Source organism: Bubalus kerabau, chromosome 12 (assembly GCF_029407905.1).
Source record: "Bubalus kerabau isolate K-KA32 ecotype Philippines breed swamp buffalo chromosome 12, PCC_UOA_SB_1v2, whole genome shotgun sequence".
In the NCBI taxonomy this organism is placed as follows: Eukaryota; Metazoa; Chordata; class Mammalia; order Artiodactyla; family Bovidae; genus Bubalus; species Bubalus kerabau.
The window spans coordinates 34,622,693-34,635,200 of NC_073635.1; positions in this window are offsets into that span (position 1 = coordinate 34,622,693).

Here is a 12,508-nt window from a genome sequence, read left to right on the forward strand (position 1 = left end):
ACGGAACGTTAGGTGAGCAACACTCAGCAGGAAATGTTGCATTGTTTTAAGTCTGCACTGATTCATTATCCATTGATATTTCCTAATAAACACCTTCCTGACAAAGCTGCAAAGGACAGTGAGTGGAACAAATGACATCACCCTCAAGACAAAGGCTGCAAGGAGAATGACATGTTAACTGCTTCTCAGCCTTGGAAACATGAGTTGTGGGTTTCCCTCCCAATTTGATGGTGCTGGTTGAAGTCTGATGATGAGTTTATACTGGTTGAGCATTTCCCCAGGTGCTTTAATGTGAGGTTGCAGGGCAAGTGTTATTCTCACTTTTCTCTGTAGGGAAACTGAGGCACAGGATGGGGCTTGTCCAACCCCACAACTGCTGAGTGACACCTGGGTGACCTGCTGTTCCAGCCGCTGCCTGGTCAGCCCAGTGGGTCTCTGCTGCCTTGTAAAATCCACAATCTCTGTTTGTTTTCTTTTGTTTTTTCCTTAGAACTCATTCTCTAAATATAAAATCCAAGACTGTTTGTAAAAATTTTCTCCTAAAATGAATGTCTTCATATCGCTTTACATCTACAGATTACTCACTATCAAACCTTGTGTACAATGGTTTTGATGTGCCTCTTGGAAATTTGCATCTGGAAAGTTGTCTTCTTTGAATAATGGGTCTATTTCCTTTTATCAGATTAGGAGATTTGTGTACTTCTTGTCTTCCAGAATGTTTAGAGCCGAATTTAATATTCAGTCTTGGCCCTTGTATTATCCTGAATTAATTTCCTCTCCTTCCGTGAGGTTTTATATCATGTATTTCAGCTTTATTTTATAGTTACCTTTTATTATGCACCAAAGCTTTTTGGGAATAGGCAGGGTGAAAATAGGCAGTACATTTTGAATAAACATTTTTTGATCTGAGTTTAATTTACTAGTAACACAACAAGTGCCTTCAATAAAGCTGTAATATTATTACATGGAATTGGGTGGATCACATAATATACTCTTTTTATCATTACAGATACTGTAAGAGTAAAAACTTGTTGTGAAAGAAATTTATTGTATAAAATGAAACTATAAACCATACCAGGCTTTATGACAATGGGGAATTAAATAAAACCAATGTGGAAGGGAAGTTGGGAAGTTAGATGTACCATTAATTAATGGTACAGTTAATGTTAGTTTGAACCATCTCTAAGCAATTCATTTGAAATTTCTTGAAGGAAGACCATTTTTACACTCTGCAGACAAAAATAATCTGCACACTGAGTTCCTGACATTTGCCCTCAGTCCAGGCTCTTGACTTCAACAAGGCCACCTCATCATCATGTGGTCACAATGATGAAGGAACTGAAGGAACTAGAGTCCCCGCAGCTCCGCCGCCCCTCTGTGAGATTGACCCCTAGCAAAATGTGTGGTCTCATCTGGCTGATCTGTGAAATGGGATCATAATGCCTTCTCCATGGGCAGTGCTGACCATTTAACAACAATAGCAAAATTAAAGAGATACTTGTGCAGCACTTGATACACATTTCCTTGGAGTCTGGTGGAATATATCACACACACAGAGAGGTGCTCAAGTGAGATGTGTGCAGGTAGCCACTGGGGTTCTCACACACTGAACACACCCAGGTGCTAGCACTGGGACTAAGAAACAGCCCCCAGGTCCCCGCCTGTCCCTTCCGGGTCACTACTCCGCCCTAGAATGGTGTCCATCCACTGTCCGGATTTCTGACACCATAGCTTGGCTTTGCCTGTGTGGGGATTTTACACAAGCAAGAACAGCACTCTCTTGCATATATGGCTTCTTTAATCCGACGGGACATTTGCAAGATTCGTGCTTGGTGTGTGTGTAGGGCATGGTTTGTCTGTTCCTGTGGCTGCACCGATGTCGGCTGCACAGATGTCTACTTCATGACACCAGATGTTTGTGTCTGTTCTGCTGAGGATGGAGGTTTGGGCTTTCAATTTGGGGATGTTATGAGTAAATTGGCTGTAGGCATTCTCGTACGTGTCTTACAGTAAATTATGTACGTGTTTTCATGTGACAAACACCTGGGGTGTAGCTGCTGACTTGAGGGTCTGCAGATTGCTGAATGTTACTGAATCTTACCAGTTTTCCGAGGTGCTTGTGCCAGTTTACATCCCCACATAAGTGTGGGTTCCTCTTCCTCTGTGTCATCTTTGGCATGGTCTGCTTTCTGAGTTTGGTGTTCCCACCACATGGCTGTGCAGTGACAGCTCATGAAGCTTTTAACCTGCATTTCCCAGGTGGCGAGTGCATTTGATGCATAGTTAACATTGCCTCAGATTGTTTAGGTGAAGTAAGGTGCCTGCATACCCTAAACAGATGGGACCTAACAAATAAAGCAAAAGCTATTCGAAATATAAGCAGAATTCAGTAAAGCACAAATATAATGAATGAGTATAAATATTCTTATTTTGCAATTTAGCAGATCTAGCACACTTTAAATAATCAAAGATGCATAGGGTCTGCACACATCCACAGTCTCATGTATTCAGTTCAGTTCAGCTCAGTCGCTCAGTTGTGTCTGACTCTTTGCAACCCCATGAACTGCAGCACACCAGGCCTCACTGTCCATCACCAACTCCCGGAGTTTACCCAAACTCATGTCTGTTGAGTTGGTGATGCCATCTAACCATCTCATCCTCTGTCGTCCCCTTCTCCTCCTGCCTCCAATCTTTCCCAACATCAGGGTCTTTTCAAATGAGTTGGCTCTTCGCATCAGGTGGCCAAAATACTAGAGTTTCAGCTTTGACATCAGTCCTTCCAATGAACACCCAGGACTGATTTCCCTTAGGATGGACTAGCTGGATCTCCTTGCAGTCCAAGGGACTCTCAAGAGTCTTCTCCAACACCACAGTTCAAAAGCATCAATTCTTCTGTGCTCAGCACTCTTTATAGTCCAACTCTCACATCCATACATGACCACTGGAAAAACCATAGCCTTGACTAGACGGACCTTTGTTGGCAAAGTAATATCTCTGCTTTTCAATGTGCTATCTAGGTTGGTCATAACTTTCCTTCCAAGGAGTAAGCGTCTTTTAATTTCATGGCTGCAGTCACCACCATCTGCAGTGATTTTGGAGCCCCCAAAATAAAGTCACCCACTGTTTCCCCATCTATTTGCCATGAAGTGATGGGGCCAGATGCCATGATCTTAGTTTTCTGAATGTTGAGTTTTAAGCCAACTTTTTCACTCTCTTCTTTCACTTTCATCAAGAGGCTCTTTAGTTCTTCTTCACTTTCTGGTGTCATCTGCATATCTGAGGTTATTGATATTTGTCCCAGCAATCTTGATTCCAGCTTGTGCTTCCTCCAGCCCAGCTTTTCGCATGATGTATGCTGCATATAAGTTAAATAAGCAGGGTAACAATATAGTCTTGACGTGCTCCTTTTCCTATTTGGAACCAGTCTGTTGTTCCATGTCCAGTTCTAACTGTTGCTTCCTGACTTACATATATGTTTCTCAACAGGCAGGTCAGGTGGTCTGGTATTCCCATCTCTTTCAGAATTTTCCACAGTTTATTGTGATCCACACAGTCAAAGGCTTTGGCATAGTCAATAAAGCAGACATAGATGTTTTTCTGGAACTCTCTTGCTTTTTCAATGATCCAGCGAATGTTGGCAATTAGATCTCTTGTTCCTCTGCCTTTTCTAAAGCCAGCTTGAACATTTGGAAGTTCACAGTTCACATATTGCTTAAGCCTGACTTGGAGAATTTTGAGCATTATTTTACTAGTGTGTGAGGTGAGTGCAATTGTGTGGTAGTTAGAGCATTCTTCGGCATTGCCTTTCTTTGGGATTGGAATGAAAACTGACCTTTTCCAGTCCTGTGGCCACTGCTGAGTTTTCAAATTTGTATTAACGCATAAGAAATTTGTATCCTACAAATACATAATATGTAATTTTCCCTTAGGTGTTTTGTGTTTCAAAATTCATAAAATTCAGTTTTTAGTGGTAAGCATATCTGCCTTCCAATTTGGTACTTGATGAGGAAGGATGTTTCAACTAGTTCAAGAAAGTTGAGATTTTAGAGCACTTGGTCTTTCATCAAAATCCAATAAAATGAAATGAACTGTGTGAAGATCCAATCAAAGTACTTAGGAATCAGGGCACACCCTCATAAAGTAGCTGCAGAGCAAAGAGGAAGTTGAGGGTGAAGTTACATGTCATCTCGTGACCGTTAAAACTAAAGAAACGTACACCAAACCTATGGGATCCAGGGAAAGTTGTATTTAGAGGAAATAGCCTTAAATGCCGTCTTGACTCTAGACAAAATTTTAAATATACAGGCTAGAATTCACCTTAAGATGGTGGAAGGAAAAAATAACCAAACAAACCCGAAGGATCCAGGAAAAGGGAATTAAGTTAGGAGTCAATAATAATGGAGTAAACACAGGACTGTTAAGTCTTTGCTACAGAAATTCAGTATTAGGGTTCAGAAGTGGTTACCGATCCTTTTAGGTCAACCCCAACAAGGGTCCTCCTGCCTAAGAACAAACATATTGCTTCTCTGGTTATTGCTTTTCTTTTGCTATAAAACAGCAATAGCAGGAGCAGGAGTAATCCTCAAGACAGTGTAGGTGGTCATAGTAAGGTCTAAAAATGCAATATTTTTGTAGTGCAGTTTAACAGTATCATGACTTCTTGTTTATCTGCCAAGAGACTCGCTTCGGAATACTAGACGAAATACTAGACAAAAAACCAGACAGCTTTAAAGGGAGCATGGAAGCTCTGTTTATCACAAAGGCCTCTGCACCTGCCTTGTGTGTGTAGATATTCTGCAGAAAGTTCCTAAACTATGTTTACCAAGGAACCAACATCGACAGACACCTGCAGGTATCGTACGAGCCAACTAGAGGTGAATCTGACTATATGTGTTTGCAGGTGTTTTCAGACTCTTTCTGAACCATCTGTAGAAGTCAGACACCATGAATTTACAAGAAATTCTTTTACGTTTCCTTGTCTATAATAGATATTAGAAAACAGATATAAAGCTGAGCTCAGTCGGTAAAGAGATGAAAATCTTCAGTGTGTTCTGGTTCTTTGAAACCTGATAATGCTGACTGGTCAGATTCCCGGAGCCCAGTTTACCCGCCGGACCAGTCCTCTTGAGAAATCAACGTCCTTGTGATAACACGAGAACAGTGAAGTGAAACAAAGACGCTCTTGCAGGACAGTTAAGGTGCCTTATATTCATAGCACTGGAGGCAGGCTCTGACTGTGGACCACCACTCAGGGGCCACTGTCCCTGCATCAGGCAGCATCTGCTGCCTGGGGGCAGCAGGGTGGGTCTCAGCCTCGGGCAAGAACCCAATGAGATGAAGTCGTTTTCTGTGCTGTGTCTCAGTCAGGGGTTTAAAAATGCAGAGATGGTGATGTACTTTCCTGATGTTACATGAAACCGCCTTTGTCCAGCTCCAAATTCAGGATCTGCATCGTGTTGAGGATTGGTGTCTGTAAGCCACAGGGCTGGGCCCACCCTCCTTGTCCATGGGCAGGAGCCACGTGCTCCAGCTGCCCATGTTCAGCTGCACTGGTTTGCACCACACAGACACGACATCTGGAGGGAAGCCTCCTGACTGGTGCCTCTGTGACGTCCCGGGAGGCTTCCTCACTTCTCAGAGAAGTGCTACTTGCTTTTTTTAAATTTCCCAAATAATTTTGATGAAATTTTCATAATGGATTTTTAACAGCTGCCAGGTTAATGCCATCATATTAGCATTTGAAATTATTTCCTTCAGTTATTTAGAAAAACGGTACCAACTAACTGTTGAACTAAGCCATTGAATTGTGTGCTTGAGGGTTTTCCCCACCACTGTCTTCTGGGTGAGAGGCTCATGAGTTAAGCTGAGCTCTAGATCCAGACCTGCTGGGGACTAGATGGGTTGTGGTGGGAAAGCCTCTGCTCTGCATTTCCTTGATATCGGTGAGAGCGAGAGTTATGACCTGAGGGGCGCACTCTGGCCCTGCCCCCACAGCTTCTCCCCTGCCTTCTCCCACACAGCACGCACCTTGTCGCAGGGTCCCTGCAACCTGCCAAGAGGGCGTGACCCACAGATGCAATTTCCAGTCCGGAGGACAGGCTGTGTCTGCAATCATCAGGAGCTCCTGTCTTCGTCTTGACGTTGTGGGTGGATGACCTCATCCTGGAAGAGATGGAAAGATCCTCAGGCCCCAAATCTGTTCCTGTGCACCCCACCCCACCCCATCCTACACACTCCTGTGCCAGCTCTGTCCAGTGACCCCAATGACACCTGTCACGATCCCCCAGCTCCACACACTCCAGGTGCAGCCTGTTCTGTGGCACCAACACCCCTCACGGGCGGCCTCCATGCAGCCTACCTGGTCCCTTTCCCACCGCGGCTGCCCACTCACCCATGCAGGCTCTGACCAGCCTCACCAGGTGCGACCAACAGAGGCTTGCTCCAGTTCACACCCCTCGCTTCCTGCTGGGGGCTCCTGGAGGATGCCTAGGAGTGGGACTCGGGGGGTCCTGGGAGGCACATTAACATGCCAGAGACGGAGGGAGAGGTTGACTTTGGGAAGGGGGTCAGTAGAAGGAAGTCGTGAGTAATGCTGTGTCTGCTGGCTGCGTACATGGAGTCCTGAGGAGAGAACGGTCCCTGTCGGGGGTCCAGAGACGAGGAGAGGAGAGATGAGGCTCCTTAAGGGGGAGATCTCTGAGCTGAACCTTAAGAAAGGCAGCAGCTTCAGGGGCAGGCAGTGAGAAGAGGGTCGGGACTGGATGCAGCGGGGCAGCGCTGCCAGAATCATAGGAACAAACCTGTGGTGGTTGGTTCTCCAGGACTGGAGTTGGGGGTGCTGAGGGGGGCAGACAGCAATTGCCCAGCCCCCCTCACCCCAGTCCAGCCCCTACCATGCATCTCTGGGTCCCTGGGTCCCCTCTGCCATGTTCTCTCCCCCACTGTCTCCTCTCCCCACAAATGGATGGAAACATGCCTGGTTGGTGAGGAGCCCCGATGGCCATAGGCAGAGCTGGGCTTTGGCACACTGACCATCCATGCTGGGCCTCAGGGCCCCTCGGGTCTGTGCTCTCCGTACAACTCCCAGTGGAAGGACGGGAGGGCCAGGCCTGATGCCAAAGTCTCTTGGGGGCCCAGTGGCACAGTCTGATGCTGACATTTTTGTTCCTTGGTTGTCATTAAGAAAAGATCTTACATTTAAATTCAGAATGAACCTTTACCTCAGTAAGAGTTCTTCCTATCGGTGCAGTTTGTGTGTGTGTGTGTGTATGTGTGCGTGTGTGTGTGTGTGTGTGTACTTTCAATCCATCATGTGAGAAACAAATGTTCCAGGCGGGTTGCTAGGACTCCCCAGCAGAGCATCTCTGCCTGACTCCCCCATTTCCAACTGAGAACCAGTCTCCATGGACACCAGCCTGATGACAAGGGGAGATGGTTGGTGTAAGAGAATCTTAGTATGAGGCCTCTTTGGACACGTAGAATGTGACTAATTTCTCTATGAAAGACACATTTTATAAGAAGAACATAAATATTCAGCATCTTGGCCTTGGACCCTTCACCCCCCACTTTTCAAGTCGGGAGGCCCGCACTGGGAGCCTGCCTGGTGGCCTCCCCTCCTCCACCCGGGTTCCTTGTTTGACTCACAGCCCTGCCCAGCTCTTTATTTATGAGACATGCCTCCTGCTTTCCATGGAAAATTGTTCCACTGAGCTTCCTGTAGGGATATTTTGGGAATAAGAACCTTGGCTTTTGATTTTTTTTTTCCTTCTACTTGGTTTAACAGCTCTGATTCCTAATTCCTTTGAATTTTCTGCCTCCCTCACTGCTCTTTAGGCTAAAAAATAACAAATCTCTTGTCTCGTTTAACATCTTGTTTTCAGTTTATAAAACCTGTAGGTATCTACAGCACAAAGTTCTTTACCTCTGTGATATTTTCATTTTAGATATACAACATGAAGTGTTTGAGGAGCAAAAACGTTTTGCTCACTTGCATTTTATTATCATGAAATGCAGAAAAGGTCTTGTGTGAGTTAAGTTTGCAGAGGGTTTCAAAGCTAGGGCCCTACCTGAGATGCTTCCTCCAAGACTGTCTTGACCTGTTTTTCTTTGAGGCTGGAGTGTAAGTTTTAATTGTGTTTTCTTTTCTTTCTAAAACAGTGCCATGATTGATAAAAGATGAAGGATAGAATTTGGAAAGTCACTGCAATTAGATGTAAATGCCTATTGAACCATGAGCCGCTGGAACTCCTCTCAGCACTCATGGTTCGTGGGTGATTTGCCTGGACCCGCTGCATGTTAGAGTCTAGGTAGAAATGATCCATGAGACAAAGCCCCAACTCCACTCACTGGAGCCATGAGACTGGGCAGTTTCCACCCTGGGCTCATGAGGAGGGTCAGCCAGCTTGCCACCTGAGCACCCACTGGACCTGCTTGCTGTAGGGTGGCGGGAGCAGGTACTTCTCTCCACGGCCACCAGGTGTCGAGGAGCACACACCTGCAGGGCTGATGGCCCCGAGAGACCAGGGGAGGCTCCTGCCTGCCGTCACCCTCTCTGCCGGCTCTGTCTTGCCTGGGAGCTCTGGAGCCCAGCAGACACGATTAGGGCAATGCTTTGGTCTCATGTTTGTAATATCTGGGGGCTGGTGACTCAGCCATCCAGACCCAGACAAGAATTTTTTAAAAAGACCAAAACAATCCCTTCAGTTTCTTCATGGCTTATTTGAAACCTGGCTGGGAACCAGAACCCTTTCAGGAATGGATTATCGTGTGGGCCACGATGTAGGAATTTACAAGGATTTTTCAAACATGAATACATCAACAAAGGGAGAGTTATCATGGATTATTTTACGCTTAAGGTGCAGACACCTTTAGAATTGAAGTGGCAGGTGCAGGCTTCCCTCTGTGTCCTCCTCCCACGCCCTCCCGTGGCGCCCTGTCCTCCTGTCCTGTGCATCAGCTCCGTGGAGGTGGCGGTGTTATCTGGCCACTCACTGTTGTCCACTCGGAGCCAGGAATGTCCGGATGCAGGTGGAGAATACCTATACACATGCGTACCTGAGTGAATGGAAAGCTGGCTTCTCTTAGTGACTCATCTTCTGAGTTGTGCATACTTGGTGCTTAAAAGATCATTACCTATGCCTGTGTGTTTTGGTGGCTTTGTTCTAGGAGAGAAGTGAAGCTGAGAATAAGCACGTTGCTCCGAGTGTCTGGCAAGACGGGTGAAGGCAGTTCCACGTGGTAGGAACTTTGTGCTGGTCATGTCTGCATCCTTGTTGCCAAGCAACCATGAAGCGCAAAAGATGCACCCAATAAATATTCATGGGATGAGCCTATGAGCCGCAGTCACTCTGGACTTGAGCCCAAGATACCAGCCCTCTGGCTTACTGCTATCCTCTGGTCTTGACCCTGAGCTGATCTGAACTTCCTCTTCACCGGCCCAGCGCCCAGGTGCCTCCCTCCCGGGCCATCTGTCCTGCCCTCTGTACTCTGGCTGCAGGAAGACACAGTGCCTACATCACCAGTAGGTGCTCCCCCACTTCCTCGCCTGGACTGGACCCCAGCTGTCACCCAGGAGCACGCTGCCCCAAAGCCCCCTGAACCTCGGGGGCAGGAAGAGGGGTCAGCATCCTTGACTTCAGTTTCACATTTTGTAAACCAAATCAGAACAGAAACCCACTCCCCATGGCCTGTTGTGGGGTCAGGAAGTTGCCTGCCCCTCTTTATTGCTGACCTGAATTGGTGTTGCCGTCACCCCCTCCCACAGCCCACAGCCCAGCATCTGGAACACTTCCTGACATCCCAGGTGGCCCTGCCTCCACTCCCAGGGCCTCCCGTGGCCACACCCGGAGCTGCTCCACCTGAGGGTCTCCACTCCTCCGTCACGACCTCCACCCTCCCGGCACTTCCTCTCCTGGTCTCTCCTTTACCTGCTTGTCGGCTGCACCGGGCCCACCTCCAGACATCTTCTGTGAGTCAGCCTAGTTTTCTGTCCCAGAAAACTGAATAAGTTCTCAAGCTCACAGCACATCAGCATAAAAGCAACAAAAACAGCTGAAAATGGCTTGTGTCTCGTGGTTCCATCAAGCCCGCGTCTTATGATTTAGTGCCTGAATGACATTTGGATATAAAGCATTGCAATTAAATCAAAAGGAAAAGAGTAACTCACAGCGGAGAAACCTGGCAGTGCCGCCTGAGTCAGGGGAGGACGGCTGATGTCACCAGTGATGTCATGAGGATGTGTGTATCCCTGATGCGAGAATTCCCCCAGATCCAAGCCCGGTCTAATAATGAGAAAAACATCAGACAAACTCAAATTGGAGGAAATTTTTATAAAGTACTTCACAATTCTTTTTAAAAACTGTCATGAAAAATAAGAAAAGCCCAAGAAACTATCCCAAACCAGAGGAGATCAAGGAGAGGTGACAGCTTCACGCAGTGTGGCATCAGGTTGGGGGCCTGGGACACAGGGAAGGGTGGTCGATGGCTGTGTCTAAATCCACATGGGGCTCAGGTCACAGCTGGCACCCACCTCGGTCGTGTAGTCGTGACAAGTGCCCTTGACAGTGGGGTGACACGTGTAAGATGCCAACAAGAGGGGATGGTGGGTAAGGGACGCACAGGAAACCCCTATACTATCTTTGCCAGTTTTACCAAAATAGAGAATTATTTACCTAAGATCCCTTTCTGATGATCCCAGCATTTCTTTGTGGAGTCAGTTATGCCAGGGCAGAGTGATCTCTAGGCCCCCACATCAGACCCCATAGTATATTCCCCACCCCAAACACCATGCTGAATCACGGACATCCATACATTCATTCAACCATCCATCTACCCATATCTGTCCATCCATCCATCCATCCGTCTGTCCAATACCAGCCAGCACTTCAGACCAGGCACTGGAGAAATGCTGGTGAGAAAGTAGTGAGTGAAACAGACCTTGTCCATCCCATCTTGAAGGTCATGTCAGCAGAGAAGACAGACACATACGGGAAGACATGGAATGATGGGGGTCTGTGGGCACCAGGGGAAACAAGGAAAACCAAGCCAGCCTTCAGCCAGGAGCACCTAAGAGGATCCTGATCTGGGCTCTCGTGGTCCTGCCCCAGCACTACTGACCCCTGCGTTGTATTGCAGAACTTCATCATATTATATAATTTCATGATTGACAAAGCTAATAAATCATTCGGTAGTAAAACTCCGGGATGCTGTACCTCTCCGTGGGTTATCCAATAATGCACACAGGACATAAAACATATTCAATGACAGCTGTGCAGGAAAGAACTTTTTTAGGAGGCGATCAGGCCCCGAGGTGACTGTGTAGTCAGGGGTGATGTCCGAGATCCTCCATGTGCCGAGCTCCAGAGCAGATGCGGGTGGGGTGGGGTGGGAGACAACAGAAGGCCCTGGAGAATGGCCAGTCTCCCTGGATTCCATCCCCACCCCCAGATCTGTGCGGAGACAGAGAGAAGGAAGTGAGACTGGAGCTCTGGGAATAATGTCCCCTGTAGCCCTGAAGCAAGTCTCAGCCCAGTAAACCGCACAGAGCTCCCCTGACCGTTCAGAGCAGCGTGGGTATGGAGGAGTGTGAGCAGGTAACACAGAATTGGATATCGGGGAAATAGAACATCCTCCCAGGCCAGGGGGCAGGAGAGCCACACCTGGTGAAGATACTACCTCCTTAGTGATGAGAGGATAGGATTCACACTAGAAATGCATGGTATCGTGTGGGGTTTTCAACCAGTGCCTCACCCCCTTGTGAACCGCCTGCACGTGGAAGAATCATTCCTTTCTAGAAGGAAGTCTGCGTATCCAGAGCCTCACGGGAGCCTAGAGGTCACCTAGATACGTGGGATGGAGGGCGGGAAGGCAGACGGCAGAAGCGATGCAACAGCAGCCAGATTTCATCTTCTCTGGAGAGCTTCAGTGGACATACCCGAGGACAATAACAGTAATGCCACCGCTGCTACTGCGCAGGCTCTAGAGAAAGCTTGTGCCTGTGCCATGTGCAGTCTTCATAAGAAGTCTGTGAAGTAGGTATGATTCCCCAGAGTCCTAAGCCATAGGACGGAAGTGCCTCACCCCACTGGCTTCCCAGATGGCCCAGTGGTGAAGAATCTGCCTGCCAATGCAAGGAGACGTGGGTTTGATCCCTGGGTCAGGAAGATGCCCTGGAGGAGGACATGGCAACCCATTCCAGTATTCATGCCTGGAGAATCCCGTGGACAGAGCCTGGTGGGCTACAGTCCATGGGGTCGCAAAGAGCCAGACTCAACTGAGCACGGCATGACCTCACCCCACGTGCCCAATTGCTTCTTTGAGATGGAACCAGGATGTGAACCTTGGTCTGACTCGGTGGTCTGGAGCTCATCCCCGTGCACCTGAGCAGGCACCGTGGTGGGTCAGGTTTATGTCCAAGATGGCATCCTTGCTGCTGACATGTTTTGTTACCCTGTGTGTGACAGCAGGAGTGAGGAGGAGGTTCTTGGCATCATCACTCACTTTGCCATCT